Source organism: Rhinopithecus roxellana, chromosome 13 (genome assembly GCF_007565055.1).
Source record: "Rhinopithecus roxellana isolate Shanxi Qingling chromosome 13, ASM756505v1, whole genome shotgun sequence".
NCBI lineage: Eukaryota > Metazoa > Chordata > Mammalia > Primates > Cercopithecidae > Rhinopithecus > Rhinopithecus roxellana.
Window position 1 is genome coordinate 28789558 of NC_044561.1, and position 25101 is coordinate 28814658.

Genomic DNA, 25101 nt, shown 5'->3' on the forward strand with positions numbered 1-25101 from the left:
GGAGGCTAACGTTAAGTGTTCTGAGCACGTTTCAGGGAGGCTGGGCTAAACTATGATGTTTGGTAGTTAGGTGTATTAAATGCATTTTTGACTCACAAGATTTTCAATTTACAGTGGGTTTCTCAGGACAAACCCCACTGCAAGTCAGGAAGCATCTGTATTTTCAGCGGGACTGAAAGATCAAATGCAGAGCCATTGTAAGGGCTTGCTTGCTTCTGTCTGGGTGTAAAAAGGCATCTGGGGCTGGGCGCAACGGCTCACACCTGTAATCCCAGCACTTTAGGCTGAGGCGGGCAGACCAGCTGAGGTCAGGAGCTCAAGACCAGTCTGGCCAACATGGTGAAATCCCGTCTCTACTAGAAATACAAAAATTAGCCTGGTGTGGGGCAGGCACCTGTAATCCCAGCTACTCTGGAGGCTGAGGCAGGATAATCACTTGCACCTGGGAGGCAGAGGTTGCAGTGAGCCGAGATCATACCAAGGCACTCCAGCCTGGGCAACAGAGTGAGACTCCTGTCTCCAAAAAAAAAATAAAAAAATAAAAACATTTTAAAAAATTAAAATTAAAAAAGGCATCTGGGTGGCCGGACGTGGTGGCTCACACCTGTCATCCCAGCACTTTGGGAGGCCGAGGAGGGTGGATCACAAGGTCAGGAGATCGAGACCATCCTGGCTAACAGTGAAACCCTGTCCCTACTAAAATTACAAAAAAATTAGCCAGGCGTGGTGGTGGGCGCCTGTAGTCCCAGCTACTTGGGAGGCTGAGGCAGGAGAATCACTTGAACCTGGGAGGCGAAGCTTGCAGTGAGCCGAGATCATGCCACTGCACTTCAGCCTGGGCGACAGAGCGAGACTCCATCTAAAAAAAAAAAGGCATCCGGGTATTTTACATGAGAACAAACTTCTGTCCCCTCAACCTGCACGCAGAGACAACCTGGGGCCGTGGCTCACGCCCTTCAACCTCTGGGGAGAAGAGAAAGTGCCACTCCGCCGTCTGCAGAGGCCACATCATGGTCCTCCGGGGCCCATTCTCAGGCTGTGGATACCAGGTCCATTAGGCAGTCTTGGAGCCGGCTGATGTGGCTTCTCAGCATGGCTCTGCCATGGGGTGACAAGCCATCACCTGTCTCACATCTGCACCCATTCCTGAAGGACGGGGCGGCCTCTCCATCAGCCAGAACCCAGGGTACCCAGAAAAGGAACAAGTCCCTTTAGAACACCAGCCAGTGCTGGGTATCAAGGGGGCCACGTGGCTGCCGGCTCTGGTTGGGGCTGTGGCTCCTGTTGTCTGCCACCGAGTATGGGTAAGGCACTGGGCTACTGCCACGGTGTGGCCAGCAGGATGCCACTTCCTCAGTATGAGGCCTGAACAGCCCACGAGAGGCAGGCAAGGCCAAGGGACCTGCCTGGCTGAGGTTTCCCCTTCCTGGGCCAAGGACTCCAAGGGGAGCCGTTTTGACTTAGCTAAAAAACAAACGCTGCTGAGGAAGTCCCTGTCCCCATGGACCTTCAATGGCTCCCCCAGTCCAAGTCAGCACCCCAGAGGCCCTCCAGAGCCCCAGCAGCCCCAAGGCTACAGGCCAGAGTAGGGCCAGGCTCCTGGTCCCCAGGCTCCGTCTCTGCAAGAACAGTGTGGGACCGTAGCCCTGTCTTGCTGGTGGTCCTAACAGAGGGTGTGTGACCCCTGTGGTGATTATGCCAGCATCCGGCATCTGATGAGCACTGAGTAAGCACCTACTGTGTGCACCCTGCCTCATCTTCCACTGGTCATGCATATTGGGGTGCTGGTCCCAGCCCCGGACTGTCTACTCTCCCCTGCAGGCCTCTTCTCCTCCACTCCAAGCCCTTTCCCACACGTCCTGAGCCTCTGCCGCTGCACACGGGTGTCCCCTGCCCATGATCCAGGGGGCACACCCTCGCAGCCTCCCTGGACATGTCTGTCCGGGCTTGGGAGTCAGAGACTCAGGGAGGGGCACATTCCATGCCCAATCCTGTGTGAGGGACACGCCTGTGGGGTCTGTTTCATTTGGAACCTGGAGGCACCACTGCTGCCCGTGGGATGTCGGGGGGATTACATTAGATGGTGGCCAGCTGTGTACACATGGAGGGCTGGGTGCAGGTGGGATGAGGTCCCATGGGCAGGCCTGGGCTTACAGTGGGTGCCAGGAAAACCCCGGTTCCATAGACCAGATCACCTTGGCCAAGACCCACTAGGTCCCCGTCAGATGCCTGGGGTCAGCTGCTCCCGCAGGCTGGTATCCCTGTGACAGCCCCGCAGTTCCAAGGGCTGCCTCCCCTGCCCTGTGTCTCCTCTTCCCCAGTCCCTGCTCCTCTCCTGCCCCCACGCTGTTCTCCTTCCTCTGTTACCCTCCATCCTCTTTCTCCTCTGTCCTGCCCCTCCTCCCTGATTCCCCCAGGGGCCTCCCCCCACTCCCCACCTGTGTCCCTCCCCACTCTCTGCTCGGCTGGTGGCCCAGCCCTGCATGCAGACACAAAGGCCCCGGGGCTGCAGCGTCTGCAGAGTCTGGCGGGCAAGGCCGACCTGTAAACACGCCGGGCCCCAGATGGCAGAGGGGTCCGGGCCAGACGCCGGCTGCTCTGCTGACATGCAGCGGCCTGGGGTCCTCTCCGCACAACCTCGGGAGGGGGGCCTGCCCCTGGCCATGGCAACAGCAGGGAGGGGAGAATGCCAGTCCTGCCCAACCCACATGGCTGCACGGATGCCCCAGGAGGAAAGAATCATCAGTGACAGTCTGCACTCGGGGGCTGGCTCGCCAGGGCGAGGGGCCCCAGGCTGGCTGCAGCCTCTGAGCAGTTCCCAGCATGACAGGCCCATCCCCGGCCATGGCCACGAGACAGTCATGACAGACAGCAGCAGGCAGGGGACATCTTACCTGCTGAGCCCCCAGCAGATACTGCAAATTGCCCCATAGTCACTGGTCCCCTAGGCTGCCCTTGGCCTCCCCTCCCAGGGCCCTTGAAACAGCTGGATCCTTGCAAACAGAAGCGTCACCCAACTCAGGCAGGAGGGAGCCCAAAAAACAGGGCCAGACCTGGACCAAATCTGGCTTCTTGGAGCCCTGGTTCCTCAGCTGCAGAAAGAGGCTGGTAGGGGCGAGAAGGGAGGAGGCCAGGCCAGCCCCAGCTGAGCCCATGCCAATGTGCAGCAAGCACCTGCCTGGCTCCTTGGACCCCAGAGCTCTGGGGCTGGTGTACGTACACATGCGTGGTGTGTGTGTGTATCCAGTTTTAGGCACGCCCAGCGGAGAGTGGAGCCAGGAGGGAGAGGTCTGGGGAGCCCCGATTTTCATCAACGTTCACAAACTGTACTGACCTGAGGGTGGACACAGTCCCTTGAGCTTCAGGCGTCACTGGGGAGGTGGCCAAGGGTGGAAGACCTGGAAGGAAAGAGAAACGCTGAGGAAGTCTTATGGTGGAACCCCCCGGTGTGTGGGGCACTCTTCCCTCATCTGTTCCCTGTTGGCTCTGGCCTTGCCTGCCCTGAGACCGCCATGAGGCCTGGGCCCAGCTCAGGGGCTGCTGGAAGCTTTGGGTGCCCCCAGGCCACCTGGATGGTGAGGAGGTGGTGGGGGGTCCCTGTCCCATTGGGCAGGGCTGCGGGCAGTGGTCACATAGTAGGCCAGGGACCCTTTGTTCTACTCCCTCACTCCCGGGCCTGGAGTGGGGTCTCTTCTAGCTGTCAGGGTCAGGCTGAGCCCCTCGAGGACCCAGGGCAGACCGGGCTGCAAGGTAGGCCTGGGAGCTGGGCTGGTGCCGGGGTTTCCCCTTCTCCGCCAGACCACCCACCTCCAGGCTGCCTGTGACTGGAGTGGGTCCTTCCCCGCCCAGGCTGAGGGAAAGGATGCAGCTACCTGGGCCATGAGGTCCAGGAGGGTCTTCCCAAGCCCGCGATGTGCTCCTGATGTCTCGGGTGATGCTCTGGGACAGGGCCACGTTCTGCAAGACACAAGGAGACCAGGAAGTCAGTTCAGGAGGTCTGGTGGCTGAAGACTGGGGAGGGAGTGAAGGTGGCCCCTCCCTCCACCCCTCAAGGATCCCTCACAACCTCCCGCAGGTGGGCCCGACCCAGCGAGCCCTGAGGTGAAGAACTTTCCTGGGAGGCAAAGGGCTGTGAGGACGGCCTCTGTCTTTGCCTCTGCTCCTGCCTGATGTGTATGCCCAAAAGCAAACCCCACCCACTGGCTCTTGCACAGCCAACTGTGGACCTGGATGTCCTCTAGGGTCCGCAGAGGAGGGGCCAGTGCTGGCTCACAGTGGAGCGCCGTCTCTCCACCTCAGTGCTCAAAGGAGCCCCTGCTCCCCTCGCTCAGCCCTGCCTTGGCACCCACTGTTCCCGACGGCTGGAATGTTCTCCCACCATCAAAGGCCCCATTCCTACCCATTCTTTAGGTCACCTCCTCCAGGGAGGCCTCCTGAGTCAGGGATCTCCCCAGCTCTAGCAGTAAACTGGGGGTCCCTTGAAATCAGCTCACAGATACTTGCAATGCCCACATCTCCCCAGGCCTGGGAGCTCCACAGCAGGGACCATGTCCTACGTGGCTTTGTCCCTGGGTACAGCACATAGTGCCTGGCACCCGGGATGTTGGGAAGTGCCCCACTCACCCCCATCACTCCTGGAATGACACCCAATATCTGGGACTTACAAGGTACAAAGAGGACTTTGCTTCTTTCCCAAGAGGTGACTCAAGTGGTCACTGTGAGCCACGGAGGGAGACGCCCCAAGACTGACTGCAGGAGAACACCAAGGCCCAGGAGCTGGCATTCGCCTGGGGTGACCCAGAGGCCCGCTCCATACCCTCCCCATCCTGCCTCAACTCAGGCTGGCAGGCGGGCACTGCTTGCTATTGGTGAGGATTTGAGGGCAAACCCAGGCCAAGTCTGATGCACCATGGCTGGGGTTCTGCTGGGCCTCAGGCCAGACTCAGGTGGGGTGCTGAGCCCTGAGTGGGGGTAGGAGGAAGGTAGGGTCCAGGTCCTGAAGCAGAAGGCAGAAGCCCCTGCAGGGCTGCACACCTCGGGCACTGAGGCCCCCGGAGTCTGTTTTCTCTCTCACACTCCCTGGAACCCTCCCCAGGCCCAGGCTTCCCAGCTCCTATGGACCCCGGGTTGCAAGAATGCTTGGCCGGCTGGGTGGCCTAGTGTGGCCGCCCTGAAACCGTGTCACCTGAGGACTGGGGCAACTCTCCTCTTTGACAGCTGAGAGTAAGTGGTGCTGGGTCAGGGACAGGGTAGGGCCAGGAGTCGCCCCGGTCACCGCGAACGAGCTAGGGAGGCGTCTTCTCAGCAACACTCCCAGCCTCGAGCTGGTTTCATGAGGCCTCCGAGGCTGGGAGACCTGCTGGTGGCATCCCACAGATGTGCTTGGCCACACGCTGGGCAGAGCCTGCAGCCAGCACCCCCACCCCGACCCTCTTCTCATCCCACAGAGGCTGTGCCACAATCAGCCCATCTCTGAAAATGGGAACAGGTCCACGGTGACAATCTCCATGCCCACCGAGGGCTGGGAGGGGTCCGGGGTCCCGCAGAAGCTGCAGGTGACAGATAGCAAGGGGAGGTGGGCAGCAGGCCCGCTGCTCCTGCCTCTTGGACAGAGCCTGCAGGAGGCGCTGTGCTGCATGCTGTCCTAACCCTCAGGAGGCTGTGCTGAGGCCACAGAGCCCATCATCGGGATAGCTAGGGCTCCCTCTCCACTCTCCCACCAGCAGCCTGGGCCAAAATAAAATCCCCCACCCTGGGGCCCAGCGTGCCCTGATATCCACTCTAATAACCCTGGGTCCCCCTGCCTGCCACCCACGGAGATGCCCCCCTGCAAGCTGGTTAAGGAATCCCACGTGGCCCACCCTCACCTGCTGCCCTGGGCTGGGGTCACCCTAATGCCCTCACCTGGAGCAGACAGGACAGGAGTTCTGGGGTCCCCCAGGAAAAGTACCACAGACTGGAGCTCCCCAAACAGCATGGGGGCTGGCATGGCATGCCCTGCTCAGGTTCACAGGGCTGCCACCCGGGCAGGCCCAGCCACAGAGGCCTACTTTTTTGTAGCTAGCCTAATTTAATGTATCTCGAACCCAGATTAGCATCAGACGTCAGACTTCCAGGTTACAGGAGCCAAGGGAGGGGAGGGGAGATGGGCCAAGCCCATTCCCCCAGCGGCAAGTGGAGAGAGACAGTGGGCAGCCCTACAGCCCACCTCCCGTCTGCCCTGGATGTGCCAGAGGTATGGGATTTCTACCCTCACAGGTGAGTGGGCACCAGCTTTGGGGCAGGTGTGGCCCTGGGAGCTTCAGCTCCCCCCCTTGGAGACACAGGAGCCCCATCGAGCAGCACCAGCTTCCGCAGTCTGCCCACCACCACTCACCCCAGCGACCTCCCCTCCTCTCTGCCTGGTTTTTGTCACTGGGTTCTTGAGTTGGACAAATGCTGCATTACCTGCCCACAGAGACTTTAAAAAATCTGAAAATGCCCTGCTCCCTGGGGGCCTGCCTGAGCCTCCCAAGGCTGTTCCCCCTCTGAGCCCACACCCCAAGGTGTGCTTACTTGCAGCACAGGGCCGGCTTAGGCCATTTTCACAGATCGTGGCCCATTGAGGCTGGTGCTAAACCCATTAAGAGTCAACACTGGGCTGGGAAAAATGCCCCAGAGGCAGATCCCCAGTCCCATCCCCGCCCCCTCCCTGTCCCTGCCCACAAGCACCCCTAGGTCCATCCGCAGGGTCTGTTCCCATCTCAGCTCTGCCCCGGTCACCCTGTACAAGCTCCTTTGCCTTCTGGGACCCAGTCTCTCTGTAAGATGGGGACAATGACACCCACCTTCTTGGATTTACACATATGTCAGAGACGATGTTCCTTGCCTGGGCATGGTGGGACTCAGTGGACGGCAGCACCCACTGCTAATCCCCCAGGGGGCTTTGAGTACATGGGAGACGTCACTCCAGGCTCCAGTGCCTGGAGAAATTCCTCCCCTGTCTCTTTTCATACAACTGACTGCCAGCTGTAGTCTGGGCCTGTGGTAGGAGGGGCCTGGGAGGAGGTTGCAGGGGCTGGCTGGGAGATGTGGCAACAAACGTGGCCAGCAGGACCTGAGCAGGCACTTCTGGAGGCAGCCCAGGAGGCTCTGAGTGCCCTGCAGGAACCCCGACGTTGGCCAAGCTGCAGGGCCTAGGTCCAGGGGCCAGGACTAGCCAGGGATTCAGTCTCATCTTCAGCACTGAACTTGGTCCCTCTCCAAGGTCACGTGTAGGAGAAACATCCTCCACGCACAGGTCAGTTACACCAAGCGCCCCTCAACTGATGTGTGAAGATGCTGTGGAAAGGATTGAAATCGGCCCTGGGTAACGCTGTCAGATGCCCAAGGCCTCCAAAGAACCCCGAGCAGGCCAGGCACAGTGATTCACGCCTATAATCCCAGCACTTTGGGAGGCCAAGGTGGGCGTATCACCTGAGGTCAGGAGTTCGAGAGCAGCATGGCCAACACAGCGAAAACCCATCTCTACTAAAAATATAAAAATTAGCCGGGCGTGGTGGTGCATGTCTGTAATCCCAACTACTCAGGACGCTGAGGCAGGAGAATTGCTTGAACCTGGGAGGCAGCCGTAACAGTGAGCCAAGATCACGCCACCACATTCCAGCCTGGGCGACAGAGTGAAACTGTCTCAAAAAAAAAAAAAAAAAAGAACCCCAGGCGGTCGGGAGAGGTCAAAAACACATGGCAAAATTGCAGGCAGTCACGTCCCCTAGTGTCCCTGAGTTTGCACAAACCAGGGCTGTATCCCCATCTCAGCCACTTCTCTTGGGCCAAAATGGCTCCAGTCGGGACGTCTGATGGCTACCACGGCAGCTGGTGTGGTCAGGGCACAGGGGGAGTTCAAATCTCCAAGGACACGGTATCTAGTGGTGGAGCTGTCACCCCTGGGAGAAGCACGGGCTCTCGGGCCACACACAGGTTGCACAGAATCTTCTAGGCTCTTCAGTCTTCAAGAAGCCGGCCTCTCCTCTCCGAGCCCCAGCTTTGTATCCTAAAGGCAACTATTTACACCTACTCTGTGATCTGACGCCACAGTAAAGAGAAAATGAACAGACGTGAAATTCCCAGCGGCTTGCCTGGCACACAGTGGGTGCTCACACGAGGCAGCTGGCAACGACTGCTAACCACCAAGTTGGTTCTGGAAAAGCAAGCCACGGCCAGACACGTGGCCATTCACACGCCCACCGGGAGCTTCTGTTTGATGAGGGTTTGTCACAAACACTGCTAGTATCTGTAATGGCAAAACGACGGGCCACTGGTTCTAGATGAGAGAACTGAGTCCTGCTTTCTTTACAGGTATTATTTCCAGACATCACACTCGCAGCATTCTAACCACGCACCCAAGGCTATACAAGGACGGATTCTGCCCCAGAAGCAGCAGCAAAGTTGCTCTCATCAGCCATGCCAGATGTGGGGGAAGCCGGCCTTGCAGCACCCCTGTGCGCCCAAATCTCCACAATACCCCTTCCTTCCCCTTCAGTTGGCTCTGCTCCTTTTAAATGGAGGAAAGAAAATGTGCCTGGCAGATGGGTGCTGCCACCCCATGACCTCCTGAGCATTTGCAAATGTCTTTCTTTTGGGGGAGAACATGTTGCGATAATTTAGCCAGGTTAGTGTCACTCTGGCCAGATGATAAGTTTTGTAACTTAAACATTTTTTGCACATTGCAAAAGGAATGGGTGCTCATTCAACAAAGTTCTGGAAAACAGAGAGAGAACGCGGCAGCAAACACTGACAACCCCATGCCAGGCCCGGCACGTGGCACCCTGGCTTGCAGGGGCTCCCGTGTGCGTGTGGATGTGGGCTGCCTCCACCCACCCACAGAGGCCTCTCTCATTGTGAACGGCCACACGAGAGTCCAGCAGGTCATGTTACCACAACTCCTCAATTCAAACACCCAACCCCAGGAGCACGGCTGGTGCATCGAGCTCCCCACATTTAAAGAGGCATGAACATCTCTGCAATAAATCTCTCCTCTGTCCTCCAAGTGGGATCCCGGGTTGAAGCCCAGAAATGTTTTCATGCCTGAGGCAGCCATTCCACACCTAGACCCTCAGAACCCTCTAGAGATCCACCATATGTCAGAAGTGGGGGTCAGAGAGATTGTGGGAAGCTGGGGTTCAGAGCCAGGGAGGGGCTGGTCCAACATCCCACAGCTGAGTGGGACCCAGGCCCTGCTCGCTGGCCAGCCGTGAGCTCCCCAAGACGCACTTGAAAGGCCTTCCCCGAGCTGCCTCGGGTCCTCTGGACAAAGATGCCAGGTCCCAGGAGGGTGTGTGGGCATCTACACCCTTGTTCGTTGCAAGGTGGAACGTGGAAAGACAAGGCATGGTAGCTGCGACGGTTCCTTCCTGAGGGACCAGATTGGCCAAGGACCCAGCTGCCAAGAGCAGGCAGGAGAGAGGGCCCAGCAGCGCGTGAGGGCTTCCTGGAGGAAGAGGATGTTCATGAGCTATGATGCAGACGAGGGGTTGTGCAGGAAATCTGTAAACTGAACCTAAATTCTCTGACCTAAATTAACAGAATGCATCACCATCCACCAGTGACACCTGACGGGTCAATGGGTTCCTGCCTTCCATACCCAGCAGTCTAAGAAGAAAAGGCCCCATGACCCTTCTGGGCCACCTCTGTTTGTTAATGTTCCCCAATGAAACCCCCAAGCAGTAACCTCGGCTTCTCTGTAGCGTGGCGCACAGCAGCCGTCCTTACCCCACAGCCGGCGGAATGGTTCCCCACCACGGGCTGTACCAGCCTGCCTGAGTGCAAAGATGCCGTTTTTGATGACGTGTGACTTCACAACCTGTCAGATCAGTCCTGAAGGGTAACTTACTTAGTGGACGTGGAGAAATAAACTTGCTGGGGCAATGCCACAGTCTGGTGGCTTCTGATGTGGCACTGAGCACAGGCAGGCAGGTCATGGCTTTCTCTTTTGATTCATTCACTCATAAAATGTTCCCCAGAGGAACACTTCACTGTCCCCAGACAGGCAGTGACGAGGTCCCAGGGCCCACAGCAGGGCAATGGGTGAGTGGAGAGCAGGGAGGCCTTCCAGGAGAAGGTGACACTAGGCCACAGTTTAGAGAGGTCAAGGATGGGGCCATGGAGGGGGTCAGAGCTGGCTGTTGAGGGTCTCAAGAGTCCCCTGAAGAGGAGACTGGAATTCCGCCAGGAGGACAGGCACCCTGAAAGGCAGGAGACAGGGCAGGATGGGCAGAGGCCTGCTTTGCGACCACCGCCACTGCCACTCCACCTGCATCCCTTGTTCTAAGGAGGGACAAGGGTCTCTCCAGCCCTTCCCACCCGAGGCCACTGAACGTGGCCGTGGTAGAAAGGCCTAGGGTTTGGGCCGGTGGCCAGACTGGCTCAGGCTCCACCGTTGAGAGGGCCACACGAGGCTTGACCTCTCACACCTGGGCTTCCTGGCCTGTAAGATGGGGCCGGTGATCCATCAGGGTTCTGTGAGCTGGCCCTGATGACAGATGTCAGTGCCCAGCACATGGAGGAGTTGTGTCCCCTGTGCTGTGCCACCTGCCCAGGGACTGCTGAGAGCCTAGAACCAGGAGATTAAGGCAGAGTTCAGGTGCTGGGCCCACCTGGTGGCCTCCATCTTCCCCATGGCCACTCTCCAGGGTACAGGGCACTGGGAGGGAGGGGGCAGGGAGCCGCCAGGAGCCGCCTGCCCGGCCGTAAATCACCAACCACGCTTAATAATCATGTGGGCACTTAAGCTCCTCTGTCTTCTCTTCCCCTTTCCCTGGGGAAATTTCCTTCATTTCCTACATTATCCCAGCCTCCCCGAATGTCTAAATCAAGCCCTGGCCAGGACCGCGGCAGCCGCTCTGTGCTGATGTCCTCGGCCTACTTTTCTCGGGAGGGTGGGGTAGGGGACGCAAAGGCAGGGGATGCAAAGGCTGTGGCCACCCAGATGCAGTCACTCGAACCAAGGTTTCATTCCTTCCCAGGACAGAAAACTGAAAATGCCACCAAGCCCGCCCTTTGAGCCGCAGTGACAATGTCCCCTATCACTGGGACCAGTCAGCAAAGCCGGGTGGCCTCGGGCAGGAGGCAGAGGCAGAAGCTGAGTGGGGAGTTGACTCAGCCTCTTGGCTGAGATGGAGGAAGAGGAAATGACAACTCAGGCTACCTGGGCCACCAGGGCGGGGTGGCTGTCACCCTGGAGCCTGCCAGCAGCCACTCCAGGTGGCCTGACCACAGTCAGCCTGGCCCTGTTCTCCTATCATGGAGCTGGGCTCTCTGGGACATGTGGTCAGTCTTGCTCATGACAAGGATGCCGGGTGGGCACAGTTCCGATGCCGTCTCCTGCCATTTATCCAGCTCTGATCCCGCTTCTCATCTCGTCTAACTCTCACCCTAACCAGGAGGTCAGGGTTACTAGCCCCATTTTACAGATAAAGATACTGAGGCTGGGGGGAGACTAAGCAAGCTGCCCACCCCACTGGGCCATTCGCTCCCTGCTGCCAAGGTCTGCTACCTCCCAGGCTTTGTTCGTCTGTGAGCTGGAAATGTGTTCCCAGACCAGCGCCAGCACCCACAGGGCCCAGGGGAGGCCAACACGCACCACCACCCCAGGCAGCAGGAGCTGCGAGGTCCCGTGGGGAGAGCCAAGCTGGTCACAGGCAGGCCAGGCAACAGGCCCCAGCACCATCATCACCTCCCCGCTGGAGCCTCCCAACTCCCAGGAGCCGGAGGAGGAAGACACCACCAGGACGTAGTCTGGGCTGGGGCCACCTTGCTGCTGACCCTAACAGCCCGGCACCCCCAGGTCCGGCCCGGCAAGCTCTTCTTGCAACTCAGCCACGTGGTGGTGGAGGCACCTTCCCAGGCTTCGCTAGGCTCCCTGGGGATGAGTCGGCCAGGTTTTTAAAAGCTGGATCTCATTTTCTGCCCACATTTCTGACCTCCGGAAACCTCTTGGGGAGTTTTCCAGAGCCCTCCGGATTCCGGCGCAGGCACGCTTCCTGCCTCCACTCACTGTGTTCACAGCCAGGTCACTGGGTGCTAAGCAGATGCCAAGGCGGGCCAGTGGGTACCGCTGTCCGGGCTTCTGGCTGCGCCTTCCATGCTGCATGTCCGTGGGCTCTGGCTAGCTCTTGGCCCCTCAAACAATCACCTCTGGTCAAATTCCATGACTCCTTCCCTCAAATCAAACCCTCTTTGAAAGCAAACAAAAATCCCAGTTCTGAGATCCCGGCACACCAGCGTACTATGGCTTCATTTTCTCTTTGTCTTTCTTTCTTGGCATTGCAAGGAACTCAAGAAATAGACAGAGGCTCTCATTTTACAGATAGGTAAACTGAGGCCCAGAGAGAGGAAGGGGCTTATTCAAGGGCCCACCAGTGATTCTACTGCCCAGCCAGGATGGGAGCCCGGTGCCCTAACTCAGATCCAGGGTTGAGTCCACAACACCAGGACCCAGTCGCAGCTGGCCTTCAATAAGAAAGGACAGGGGAGCAGCCACGGTGCTGGGCATCAGGCACCGCTGGTGGGTGTCGGCCAGAGCGGGCAGGGCCCAGACCGCTGGGTTCCCTGGCACGGAACGGCTGGTGCTCAGTAAATGTGGGAAGAAACCCCCAGGGGAAGCCTTGAACTGCAGGGGCAGAGCTCAGGGAAAGCAGGCCGGCTCTAATGGAAACCAGTCAGCGGGCCAAATGCAGCAGGAGCCCGCCCCCCCACACCGTGGTTTCCATGGGGACGGAGCCCAGGAGGCGGAGCTCTGGCATGGCTGCTGCAGCAGATGTGGCCTGTACAGGGCCGGCACGGGGCGGTGCCTGGCAGTGGGGCCCTGGGACGTGGCAGGCCCAAAGGCTGGACGCAGGGGCCCTGCAGCTGCACTTGGAGGTCAGCTTTGGGAAGGAGCCGGGGGCTGCAGAGCTGCCACCTCTGGAAGGCTTCCTGGCTTCCTAGGATGCTCCAAGCTAACTTCTCAGCCCCACCTGGTACTGACCTCTGACTGGTCTCCATTTGGTGCCCGTGTTTGCTGAGGACACGCAGCCTGCCTCTCAGTGAGGCCGCCATGCCTGTGGGCCAGGCGCAGGCAGTGCAGGGCTTAGACCGTGGGTCTAGGGCTCCAGCCCCTCTGGCCAAGGTCCCAGTGCTCCACCAGGTCTGCTGGATCCCATCACTCAACGGCATTCTCGGGACTCTTCCTGTGGCCATCCCGGGGCCTGGCACATGATGGGTTCCATAACCTCTCTGAGCCAGTGCTCTGCAGAATGAAGTGAGCTCAGAATTGCTCTGAAACATGAGAAGAGCTGTGGACTCAGGGCCACGAGTGCCACAGCGCTCAGAGATGACTGCTCATCCGTGAGTGTGAACCATGCTGACGGATGGGGTGGGGTCTTCAGAAGGTTCTTGTGCCCCCTGACCTGACGTGGTCCCCATCTGCCCATGCAGGGCTGATGTCTTGTGAGCCCATCCTGGTCTGGCACATGGCATCTGGGTGTACAGTCTCATATGGTTCCCACCTCTGGGCCGTAGGAACACCAAGAACAAGGACGACCGCAGCTCCCTCCTTCCCACCGCCTGCTGCCACGCTGCGTGCAGTCTCGCACCTGCCAGCACACCAGCCTGGGCACAGAGCCCGAGTGGCAGGGTGCCCTGGAGCCCCGTACAGCCCAAACCAGCACACTCTGAATGCTAGCGCAATGGCCACCCAGACATAATGGTCTCAGGGCCTCAGAGTGAGAGTGGCCCATGCCCCCAGGACAATTCCGGCTTTCCTTGGGGTAGAAGAACTCCAAGCCGACGGAATGGTCCTTCCTAGTGCTGGGTATCTGGAGAGAACCGGACAAGACCAGCATCCAAGAGAGGCTGAAGATCTGAAGATAAACAGGGATCCTGTGTGGTTCTGTGCAGGCACAGTTGTGGGGAGAACCTGGGTTAGGGAGAAGGCTCTGGTACCTGCTGGCCCCGTGACTCTGGGGAGATCCCTCAGCCTCCCTGAACCTTGACCTCCTCATATAGAAAACCATTAGCACCCACACGTCACTAGACTGGAACTTCCACCCAGACAGGGACCCTGTCTGTCCTGTTTACTCCGTATTCTGGCCTGAGAACAGCACTGCTACATGCTGGCTCCAAACGGATGTGGCAGTGAAATGGAATTGGCAAATTAAATTTAAAAATGGATGTTTATAAAAATGGACGGAAAGCATCTGGCCTGGTGTCTGGCACTTAGTAGGTGCTCAACAAAGCTCAACACCCCTTGCCCTGTGGGGCTGAGTCTAACATCCAACATGCTCCGACACTGCCCTGGGGGTGGCGAATGCGGCCCACAGCTTTCTCCCCTGGACCAAGGCAGGGGATTTCCACCACCCAGAGTTCCCCGCTGCTCCTGCCCTGCTGGCACCCATCGTCCCGGCAGATGGAAACGCCGCAGCGGCCTCATCTTTTCCTCCACGGCACCTGGCCGAGGCTATGGCCGCCGTGGGCCGGCGTGGCCTGCCACATTGCTTGGCCCCAGGAGAGCCCATTTGCAAGCTGCTTCCATAGCGCGGATGCCTCGGGCCGAGCCCAGTGGGTTTGAGTCATTTGAGCCCGTCACAGGAGAGACCTCACCCCTGGTGCTGGAGACCCTGTACGGAGGCCCGAGCCCCCTGCGGCCCACCTACCAGGTGCTGGGAGTCTCCACAGGTGCAGGCATTGGGCAACTTACTATCTCGAGCTGAGGGCGCCGTCTCCACGCCGCCCTGGCTTCTAAATGCGGCCACACGGACTCTGAAGGGCGTTCGCTGCGGGGTCACAGGCGCCAGCGTCTGCTGTCTGGACCTCGAAGCACCAGGCCCAGGAGAAGTCCTCCTCCCGTCGAGTTGAAAGAAGCCGCGCAGGCGGGAGGCCTGGCAGGGTGGGATCCCTCCACCCACGTCTGGGCCGGAAGCGTGGGCACACCCACTCCAGGAATCCTAGGGCGGGGTCAGGCTCCCAGGAAATGGGGCCAGAGGTTCCCTCACAGGCACTGGCGCAACCCGGCTGCCTTCCCGGTCCCCGCCTCCTGTGGATTCCTTCTGGGGTTTTGCCGGAACGGCTGGCCCAGCCCACACCCTGAATCCAGCCCGCCCTGAAGCTCGGAAACCCAGAGACTCATACGAGCTGATTCCGGGACCCTTCTCCAGGACCACCTGAAACTGCCACTCACCTGGCGCCACCCTGGCATCTGGGCGAGTGCCGGGTAATACCATCCTGTTAAGGTCTTGGGAAGCCGGTGGGTAGGGTTTGAAACGGGCTGAGACGAGCCCACCGCAGAGCCCGGGCCTCCTGTCCCGTCTTACAGGCCACGGCAAGGGAAACACCAACGAACCAGGGTCTCCACAGACCAGGGGCTCCCCTGACCAGGATCTCATGTGGTGCCTCCAACCGTCTACTGAGGCGGAGGCTGGAAGCCCCATTTTAAAGACAGAAGCTGAGGCCTTGTAGTAAGAATCATTTTTATCACGGTCTCTTTTGTCTGAAGGTGTGCTGGGTGTTTACACCGTCTCATCAAACCCCAGGCCCTGCTATGTTCCCTATTAGGAAATAAGGCCGCTAAACCTCCCTGTGCCCTGGCACGTAGCTACACGTGTGTGCATGTGGGCAGACACACAGACCTGCCCGGGAAGGCCCGGCCAGCTGGCCGCTTCTTGGAGAAAGGCCGCCAGCACGCTGACCGGCCGACAGAGGCCTTCCAGGCCGCTCCCTCCCTCGGCCCGCCTTCCCGGTCCTGTTCTGGGCCTGCCCACGCCGCCATTTCCTCTCCAGGGCCTGCAGGCCTCACTTCCACTCCTCCCAGTCTGCAAATGGCCGGCGCCCAGAACCGCCTGTCCACATAAGGAGGCAGCAGCGCGTCTGGCCAAGGCCCAGCATGCAGGCCACTCAGCCAGGGCCTCCCTCAGCAGTGCTGAGCACCTACGAGAAGCCCACGCCTGGATACCCAGTCCACCCACTGACGGCTTTGGCTAGCCCTGGGCTGGGGAGAAGCAACCTTCTTCACACAGGCATCCCTGGGGCGGTGGAGAGCCCACGGCCCCGTCATCCCCGGGGTGGTCTGAGGACTGTGCGGCCCACTCAAACAAATGCACCTCCAAACGCCAGTTCACCTCTTTGGAAACTGCCGACCTACCAGGAACCTCACGCAATGGAGAAACAAGAGGACTCCTGTGCACATGTGCCAACATTACACGCACACAGCTCTGTGTACAGGCATGCTGTCCACACCCGGGGCCCCACACACACATGTGCAGCAACACTCATCAGTGAATGCTATGGCAGCACGTGGGCTTTGGAGGATAGCAGGGCTGGGTTCAAGTCCTGGCCAAACCCTTATCGGCTGGTTGAACCTCGGGGAACCCACTTAGCCTCTCCGAGGTTCGCTGCCTCCCCTGGTGGAATGGAGGTGATAAAAATGCCCCCTTGCAGGCACAGTCTGAGCCTCAGAAATAAGGCAAGGAAGCAATAGCATTTATGGGGTGCTCACCATGAACCCAGCTTTCCGTATGTTCAGAAAGTTGACATTTACTGCCTCCCTTTTACAGATAAGGAAATGAAGCTGGAGAGGTGAAATGACTTGCCCCTGATCAATACGGCCCGGAAACAAAGACGACTCAATCTGAACCCAGACCCTGGGTCCCAGAGTTGGCGCTTTTCTGAATGCAGGAGCCACCGCACACAGCGGGCGTCTGTGAAGAGCAGCAGACAGTGCTATTGCTACTATTACCACCATGGCCACGCCCACCGCTGCTCAGAGGCTCTGAGACCCAAACGCTGGGGCCGTTTCACTTTGCCTCATCTTTTAGAGCACCCAGACCAGGGCCATATTCCTCTTGCTACGAGGGCGGGAGTCAATAGGGCTAAAAGACCAGAATTGGAAGGGATGACGTCGTTAAAACTACCAGACAGCAGAGCTGGCTCCCAAGCAGCTCTGGCGAATTTCATCAACTTTTACTTTTCCTATTATTTGCTAACATCTCCGCCAACAGGTCCATCCCTTCAAATAAACAAGCCACAACAAAGTGCTTCTGTGAACAAATGCATGTGGCGGCTGGAGCTCACAGGAGGGAATACAGGGTGCGCGCCCTTCCCTCCTCCCGGCCACTGCCACTGAGGCAGGAACGTGGGAACGTGGTCTCAGCCGGTGAGAAACTGCAGAGCCTGAATCCAGAATTTAGAAACACAGAGGCAAACAGTTACACATATGGGAAAAGAAAGAAGCCTCCACTGATTACATCATAATATGAGCATATTTGCAAAATAAACAGTTATCATCATTTGCAAATTACTGTGGCTGTAAAAACTGCTCTGCCCTCAAGGAGGCTGATACAAACCAATAAATTCTGCACTTCGTTATCTTGGTGAGATAATTTTTTTTTTTTAAGTTTATGGCTACTTTACGTATTTTACCTGCTGAATTTTTTGTGGATGGTGTTTGGATTTAAATATGTCTTTAGACCATCCTAAATATTCATCATCTGATTTTTCATAAAGGCCTCAAAATAATATGCAACTCAACACAGAACAGTTAGAAATTTAACACCTTCCCTATAGAGATTAGAAAGATATTAAAATTATTAAGATGTTAAAATTGCAGTCAAAAGATATTAAAAACCACACCCAGGAGTTTGAATTTAAATCTTGTGTCCCACTGTTGATGTTGCAGCACAAGAGAAAAATGGGTAATTAGTTAAAACATTGATGGGTCTTTGACACAGGGCACATGGGGTCTTAAAAGATGAAGACCAAAAATTAAATTAAAGTTGAATGAAGGTGATGATTGTTCCTCTGTCGAACTTTTCAGGGGATGAGAAGATCATTGAATAAGTCTGTTTCTATACACAAATGCAACTTGTTTATTTTGACCCCAGTTCTTCGAAATTGTCGACTCCACAATTGAAATATGCTGTGTGTTCCAACAAGTACCCAGCAGCCGTAATGACAGACCAGCCCATCTGTGCTGCGAGAATGTATAATTTCAGTCTATAGTGGAATTTATATAGAAGCGATGATGTGAAAAGTGCTTTGCGTGGTACTTTCTTCAAAAAAAAAAAAAAAAAAAAAAAAAAAACTGCTGAGAAGCACTGGGAGCCATGGAGAATGCTGAGATTTTAGCCTGATTTTTTAAAAAGCAGAATCCACAGCATTTTACTGATTTTGAGGTGGCAGGGAGGGGTCAAGTGTTAGCCAAGCTAAAAAACTAAGATGATAGTTGATCACATACAATGGTCCCAGGTATCCAAGGTATACACAGGAAAGTGTGTTATCCATACATGTTAAAAATACTAGATAAATTTAACTGCAGTGGCAATATTAATTTAGAACGAAAATGTTTCCTTATGTGAATTAATTGATTTTTCTGCTACTTGCCCCCTACCCTGTCCAAAAAAACAAAAAACAAAAACGATAAATCAATGATCAGGAAATTTGACCATCTTTCATTCCAGGATTTAGGATTAAGGCTCTATTTGCCTACATTAATTATACCAAAAAAAAAAAAAAAATGAGTAGCCAGCTGTTAAACATGGGAATTCTTTTAAAATGCTGAACTCTCCCCACTTTCCCCCCGGCCCATTCCCTATCTCCTTGACTCTTTTGCCTTTGAAATGTATTATGCTCTGTTTTTTTTTTTCTCTATTACTTTTATTTTGCCACCAGTGTTTTATTTGATGCTTGCTAAATATTTGGGTGGCATGAATCCTCCAGCTTGCAGCAGCAGAATGTGGCTGTCACAATCATGAAATGTTTTAATTATCTCTGCTATATATGCCTGTTTCTGCAGCCCCAGACCCTCCAGTATCGACTGCTGGCTCATCTACGAACAAAAGCAGCCGCGGAGAGTCCTCGTGTGAGCTGAGCTCCGTTTACAGATTTGATGCTGTCTGCCGAGGCCGGCCGCTCAGACCCAGGCCCGCGCACACAGGGCCCACGCGCCTCCGAACTGGGAAAACAAAGATGGATTTCCATGGGAGTTTTCCTCTCAGTGCTGTTTAGAACTTTCCGGGTCTGATTCTTCCATTTTCTATAAATCAAGACCCTGGCTCCCCTCAAGGGTGGGGAACCAGGCCGCATCCCAGGACGCTTTTGTCAGCCTGCCAGAGCGTTGGAGGTGGGCATGGGGCTGCGCTCTGCAAAGCCCACCTTGGAATCAAAAGAGCCAGCACTTCTGGAGGGCCAGGGACCAACAGGGACACCCAGGCAGCCACCGAACCCAACTCCGGGACAGCAGTGACAAGGCGGGGGGACTCAAAGGCTTTTGAGGGACTTCCAGCCCTGCTGGCCACGTTTCAGGCCCTGGACGACCTAGGTATCTCCCCTCAACAGCTCTGCAGGTGAGGAACTGGGTGGGATCCAGGACATGGGCAGGCCATGAGGCCACTCAGGACATCCCCAAGGGTTCGTGTAGTGGACAGTGCCCAAGCGCACCCCACATGCAGTCTGCGGGCAGGGCGGTGACAAGACAGGCATAGCACTTTCAGGCGGAACCCCCAAGTTGAAATAAGTGCTCAAAAACAAAGCCCAAAACAACCTAAAATATTTTTCCCCACGCTGAGCTGAGAGCCAAAAGGAGCTTGCTTTCTTTTTTTTTCCCAAAAAATAAAACGAAAGGGAGAAAGAACTAGATCCCTAAACTGTGGACATGGTAGCATTAAAGATGCCGGACAAAATAAAAGGGCCTCTGTTTCTAGATGCAAAGTCCTCCCTCCCGGGTGCCGGCCTGGCCCTGCCTGCCGATGAGTTTGCTGGGAGGAGCCGTGGACGGTCCTGGTGGTTTTCCCTTTGCCACTCCTGGTGCCACCAAAAATTAAGACAATGATAATAATAATAATAACAATGAGACCCCACACACAAACTGCCACAACCAGGCAGGCAGGAGTAGGCCATGGCTATTAATACTCCCAAAGCATTTGTTCCCATTATAATGGAAGACGCAGCTACTGTGAAATAATAAACATTCATTTTTATTGTGATTTCTAAAGCCTGTAGCTTTGGATCTTGAAAGTAAACGGGCTTGGCTTCTGCATTTTCCCTGCAGTTTTTGGCAGGGCTTCCTGCACGGAAGATGGAGGGCTCTGAAATAGAATTCCGAGTTGGAGAACCAATTAGAGGGAGGACACGTAACAGGCACCGGGGCACAAGATGGCAGCACCCTCGGCTCGTCTTCACGACAGAAGGAAAGAAGGTGACTTACCCGAGGTGCCGGAGGATGGAGGCGCCTTCTCCAAAGCCAGGAAGTGAAAATGACGTCCATGGGCCCGGCCGGTCACCCGGGCGGGGGAGGAGGGCAGGTCCTGCCGGCCAGCAGGCTGCCCGGTTCCAGCCCCGGCTGCGGGCCCACGGGCCCCCTGGTCTCTGGCCGTCACCGTCCCTCGGTTCAGTGGGCTCGGCTGGGCCTCGGCCACCCCGGCACAGGGGGCAGGGCTGCCAGGAGCCATGTGGTGCTGGGGGAAGGCCCTGCTGCCAGCCCCGGAGTACGAGGAAAATGCTACTTTTGTCTCTTGCTCTCATCTGGCACTGGCTGCCCGGGGGGGGCAGAGGCGGCCGCTGCAGCTCAGCCCCGCCCACCGGGAATTTTTGAAAGATGCTCGTGGGTGCGGGAGGATGGCAGACGTGGCAGTGGCGGGTGGGCCGGGCCCCCAAACCCACCACCAAAAAGGAGGAGGCTGGCCGGGCGGGAGAGGGAGGAGGAAGCCGGCGTCTGGCCACTCAGTGGCCGGCCAGGGAGGACATGGGGAGCGGCCGCCTGGGCCTGGCCAAGGCGCCTGCACCCCGTGGACGGGCAGCGTGGCCTGGACGCCATGCTGTGGGCGCCTGCCTGACCGGGCTGCTCTGAGGGCCTGGGCGTCCGGGCGGCCTGGCTCACTCCAGGGATAGAGGCCACATTGTTCCCACGCCAGGCTCAGCAGGAGGCAGCCAGCACCCTGGCCGTTTCTCCAGGATGAGGCCAGAGACCCCACCCTGAAAGCTGCCCTGGCCGGGGCCCTGGCAGTGAGCCCCCTTCTAACGCCTGTGGAGGCTGGCGCTGTTGTAGCCGGGAACCCAGGCTGCAGGTGTGAATCTGGCCCTGTGTCTGACTGGCCACTTCACCATGAGCAAGCCTGCCTCAGTTTCCCCATCTATAGAAAGGGGATAATGGCTCCTCCCACTCAGGGCTGCTGGAGTGGCAGAATTAATATGCACAGAGCCCCAAGCCCCATGCAAGCACCCAGTCAGCGCTCGACGCCAAGGAGTCCAAGAGTGGCCAGGCAGCCGCGGTGGACAGGGCGTCGGGGTGGAGTCCAGGCCCATCACCCTCCCCTCTCAGACCCTCACAAATCCTTGCCTTTCACCAAAACCAAACCTTGCCACTACCTCAGGGAAGCATCCCCATTTTCTGGCCCTACAACTGGGGCTGGCAGGCCTGGGGTTTCACTGTGGCTCTTTCATTTGGAGACAAAATATCAGACCCCATTGCTCTCTCCTGCGGGCATCAGGCTGGGTCTGCTGGGTCACCTGTTTGTCCAGCTCTCCCTTCTCACCCTCTATGTGACCGGGAGCTGCAGCAGTGACCACTGGGGTGTCCTTGTGTGAGTGGGTAACAAGGCTGGAAGTGTGGGAAGGGGCTCTCCAGGAAGCGGCGCCACCCACCCCATGGCCGTCTGGGGGCAGGCAGGGCCAGCTCTGCACCAGAGGGAATGGCATGAAGTGACCACTGCCTTGTTCTGGGCCTGACTCCTGGGTGTACGGGACACATGAGGGCCTTTCTGTCCATAAGGACTCGAGGTAAAGGGTGGTCTGGGTGGACCGCGAGAGCCCGAGTGGACTGTGAGAGCCTGCCGCAGTGGACAGGAGCTCCCTGCTGCCTGGATTCTGTTTTAACACTGTTTTACGCCTGCTCAGAGCTGGTCCTGCTGAAAGCCAAAAAAAGGGGGTGGGGGTGAGTGAGCGAGGAGGAAGCTGCCCGGGAGGAGCCCTCAGTCCTGGGCTCTGGTCTCACGCACACGGCCACGTGACTGGCTCGCCAGCTGATGCCAGAGACAAAGCAGGTAGGATTCTGATGCCATGCGCCCCAACAGGAACGCCGGGAATTCCATTCCAGCAGCGGCTTGGCCTGGCTGCCAAGAGTCTGGCCCTGGGAGGGGAAGGGTCCCCCATGCTCCATGGTGCGGGGCCTGCTCTGCCAGCAAGCAACATTGGGAAGCCACTGAGGACGAGATGGCAACAGTGGGACCCACAGGGGCATAGCAGGGGAGGCAGGGCCCGGGTTACGGTTGCAGGAGGAGATGACAGTCTCCCTACCCGCAGAACCGCCTCGACCAGAAGTGTCCACTGCTATGCCCAGCTGGCCGTCCAGGAGATAATGGCTTCCAAAGCAGGCCTGCAGGCCACTGTGGGGCTCAGGACACGAAGGCAGTGGGCCTGGACCCCAGCCCGTATCAGGCCCTTCTCAGATGGAGCTGCAGGTGGTGAAGCTGGGCAACCATCGCACTGTATGGGGCCAGAATCCCCGTCGGGCCCTTCTCCTGGCACTGGAGGGAGGGCCCCACAGGTAACACCCGTGTAGCCGCCATGCTCAGGACACACGTGTGCACTGCAGGCCAGAACCCACATGGTGGGTGGCGGGGGGGGGCTCTGGGTGATGGGCAGCCCCCATTCAATTCACGACAGCTTCTCTTACAGTTAAAATACATGGAAAACTGGAGCGCCGGCACCATCATTTTATTATAATTTAAAATGTAATTATAAAAGGCTGATTTGAATGTAAATATCTCTCTTAAACACATGAAAGGGGATTCTAAATTTAAGAGCCCCAAATCAGCAGGTAAATATTTCAGCTAAATGCTCTTCCTGCCATCTGAAATGCCAGAATTAAGGAAAGGGCGTTCCACAGGCAAAAAAAAAAAAAAAGCCCTGGTTTTAGAAAACCAAAAGCATCAGGGATGATTCTTTTTAAATCTGGAGGGAAAATTCTATCACTGCTTTAAAAAAAAATTGTTTGGCCTTTTTACCACGTAGATCTCATGCACACATTTAGTAACCACAACCACCGGTCTTATTTTACGACACTAACGGGTGACCCTGCGGTCACATCTCTACTCAGAAATCCTCTCGGCGCTGGCTGGACAGTGGGCCCAGCCACTCTCTCCACACAGGCTCCTGGGTGGTCAGAAAGATGAGACTCCCCAGTCCAGACCCCACTGAGAAGCTTCCCATCCCCAATTTTCGTTTTACTTTCAAACTGCCTCCCACCATGCACAAAAAAAGTGACTAGACACCTGGTTTTGGGTTTATTTTTTTTTGCCCATTGTCACAAGATTTCATTCTTTTTCATGATTTCCATTATACCAGTTCTGCCTATAGCATCAGAGGCTCCTGGACACCCTGAAAGAGAGCTCTCTTCTGAGTGGGCTGACGTAAAGGGCTACAGGGGCCAAACTGAGAAGCTCTAGCATTGAAAGCAAAATAAAACATGTGACAGCCGATTGACAAAAAAAAAAAAAACCCTCATTTCTGAAGCCAAATATTATACTTGGCCAAGAACACTGCTTGGGTGACCCTGGTCCCCCACCTGATCAGGGCCACTCCCTCATCTGTACTCCTTCAAGGCCTCGCTGGGGTGTCCAGACAGGTCCCCCAATGCACTGGGTGTCCCCAGCCGATGGGCCACCTCAGCCTTCCCAACACTCCCCTGGCACCACAGGAATGCTTCACTACAGCCCCAGCAGGGCCCACTCCTCCCAAATTTGCTAAGGGGAGCCTGGGCTCTGGCCTGGCTTTCCCGGGGCAGCTCCTCCAGCACCTCGGAGAAGGGGCCGGGGGATGGCTCGTGTGTAGGCCTCTTCATTCTATCAATTCAGAAAATATTCACGGAGCCCTGACTCTGGGCCACATTTGTCAGAGTTACAAAAACACCCTCTCTAGCCCGGAAGGGTGTTTGCTTGTGCGTGGCTTCACCAAGTCAGGCTGGACTCTCCCACAACCTACGGCGCCACTCCCAGGTTCATCTGAGAATGGAATTTGGGGAGGAGTAGACACTGGAAAACCACAAATATTGGCCCAAATCGCCCTCTCGATGGCCTCTCCCTTAGCCCTTTGGGGACAGACCCTTCCTCTTCTGGGCTCTATTTTTCCTCACACTTCCATTTTGTGACCCAGCTGGCTAAGGCCAACTGGGCCTGGCCGAGGGAGGCCCCATCCGGCCCACCATCCCAAACCTGGCCATCGTTCTAGCACTCGCAAGTGAAGCCCTGCGGCTTTTAAAAAGAAATCATGGAAGAAAACAAAATTAACTCGTGCAAGCTTAGCCTCCACTCAACAAAGAAAGCCAGACGTGCCCACTGAAATTGTCCAAGAACCACGGGGCAGGAGACTTTCTTTTTTCTTCTCTAAATCTCTGTCCCCAACTACACATTTAGGGCCTGCCACTCCCGGACGCTCGAGCTCCATGGACTGTCCCAGCCCCGGGAACACTGGGCAGCTCTGAAAATAAATATTTCATATGAAAGATCCATTGTCTCTGCTTGGAGACAATTGTTGCTTTTTCTCTCTGCTCAGTTCTGTAACATCAGAAACCATGACCAATGCCATTTAGGGCTCTCTCTTATTCCGACAAGATGTTTTCAGCAAGGATGATCTTGCTGGGTCTTCCTGAACGACCAGCTAGGAGGGAAAACTCTCCAAAGCAAGCATGTTGGTTAACGTACCAGGGCAAAGAACAATTAGCTCGTCAGAGTGGTGAAACCCTCTCACCAAATCACCATCTGCATTTCCAGCGAGGACACTGGTGGCTGGTGTGGCCGCTCTGGGACCCTGCATCAGGACGTCCTACCCCTGCCCCTGAAGTGAGTGGGAGGACAAAGGTCAGACCCAAGGCCAGCACCCAGGTGTGCTCTCCGTCCTGCCCCTGGGAAGGGGTGCCTCCTCCGTCAGCACTTCCCAGGTCCCCAAGGAGACCCTGGTCTCATCTTGTGTACGCAATGTGAGGTGCGAGGTGCATCTGGAAGCCACATTCACACCAAGTCCCTGTGATGAGGAAAGTGGTGGCTCTGTGAGCCCCTGCCAGTCCACCTGAGAGATACCATCAAGGTCCACTTTTGC

The 25101-nt window shown here is 56.7% G+C and overlaps 1 protein-coding gene across 3 annotated transcripts in view; it reads right to left on the reverse strand.

The window, feature by feature from the left end:
- The window catches only part of LOC104675947 (translation initiation factor IF-2-like), a 68052-nt gene that overhangs the window by 12130 nt on the left and 30821 nt on the right, over positions 1-25101 (reverse strand). For all 3 annotated transcript variants that reach the window (XR_004052699.1, XM_030915002.1, XM_030915001.1), the window contains exons 2-3: positions 3873-3957; positions 3335-3398 (exon numbers count right to left, since the gene is read on the reverse strand). The gene's annotated coding sequence lies outside the window, so the exon portion shown is untranslated. The remainder of the gene's footprint in view (positions 1-3334; positions 3399-3872; positions 3958-25101) is intronic.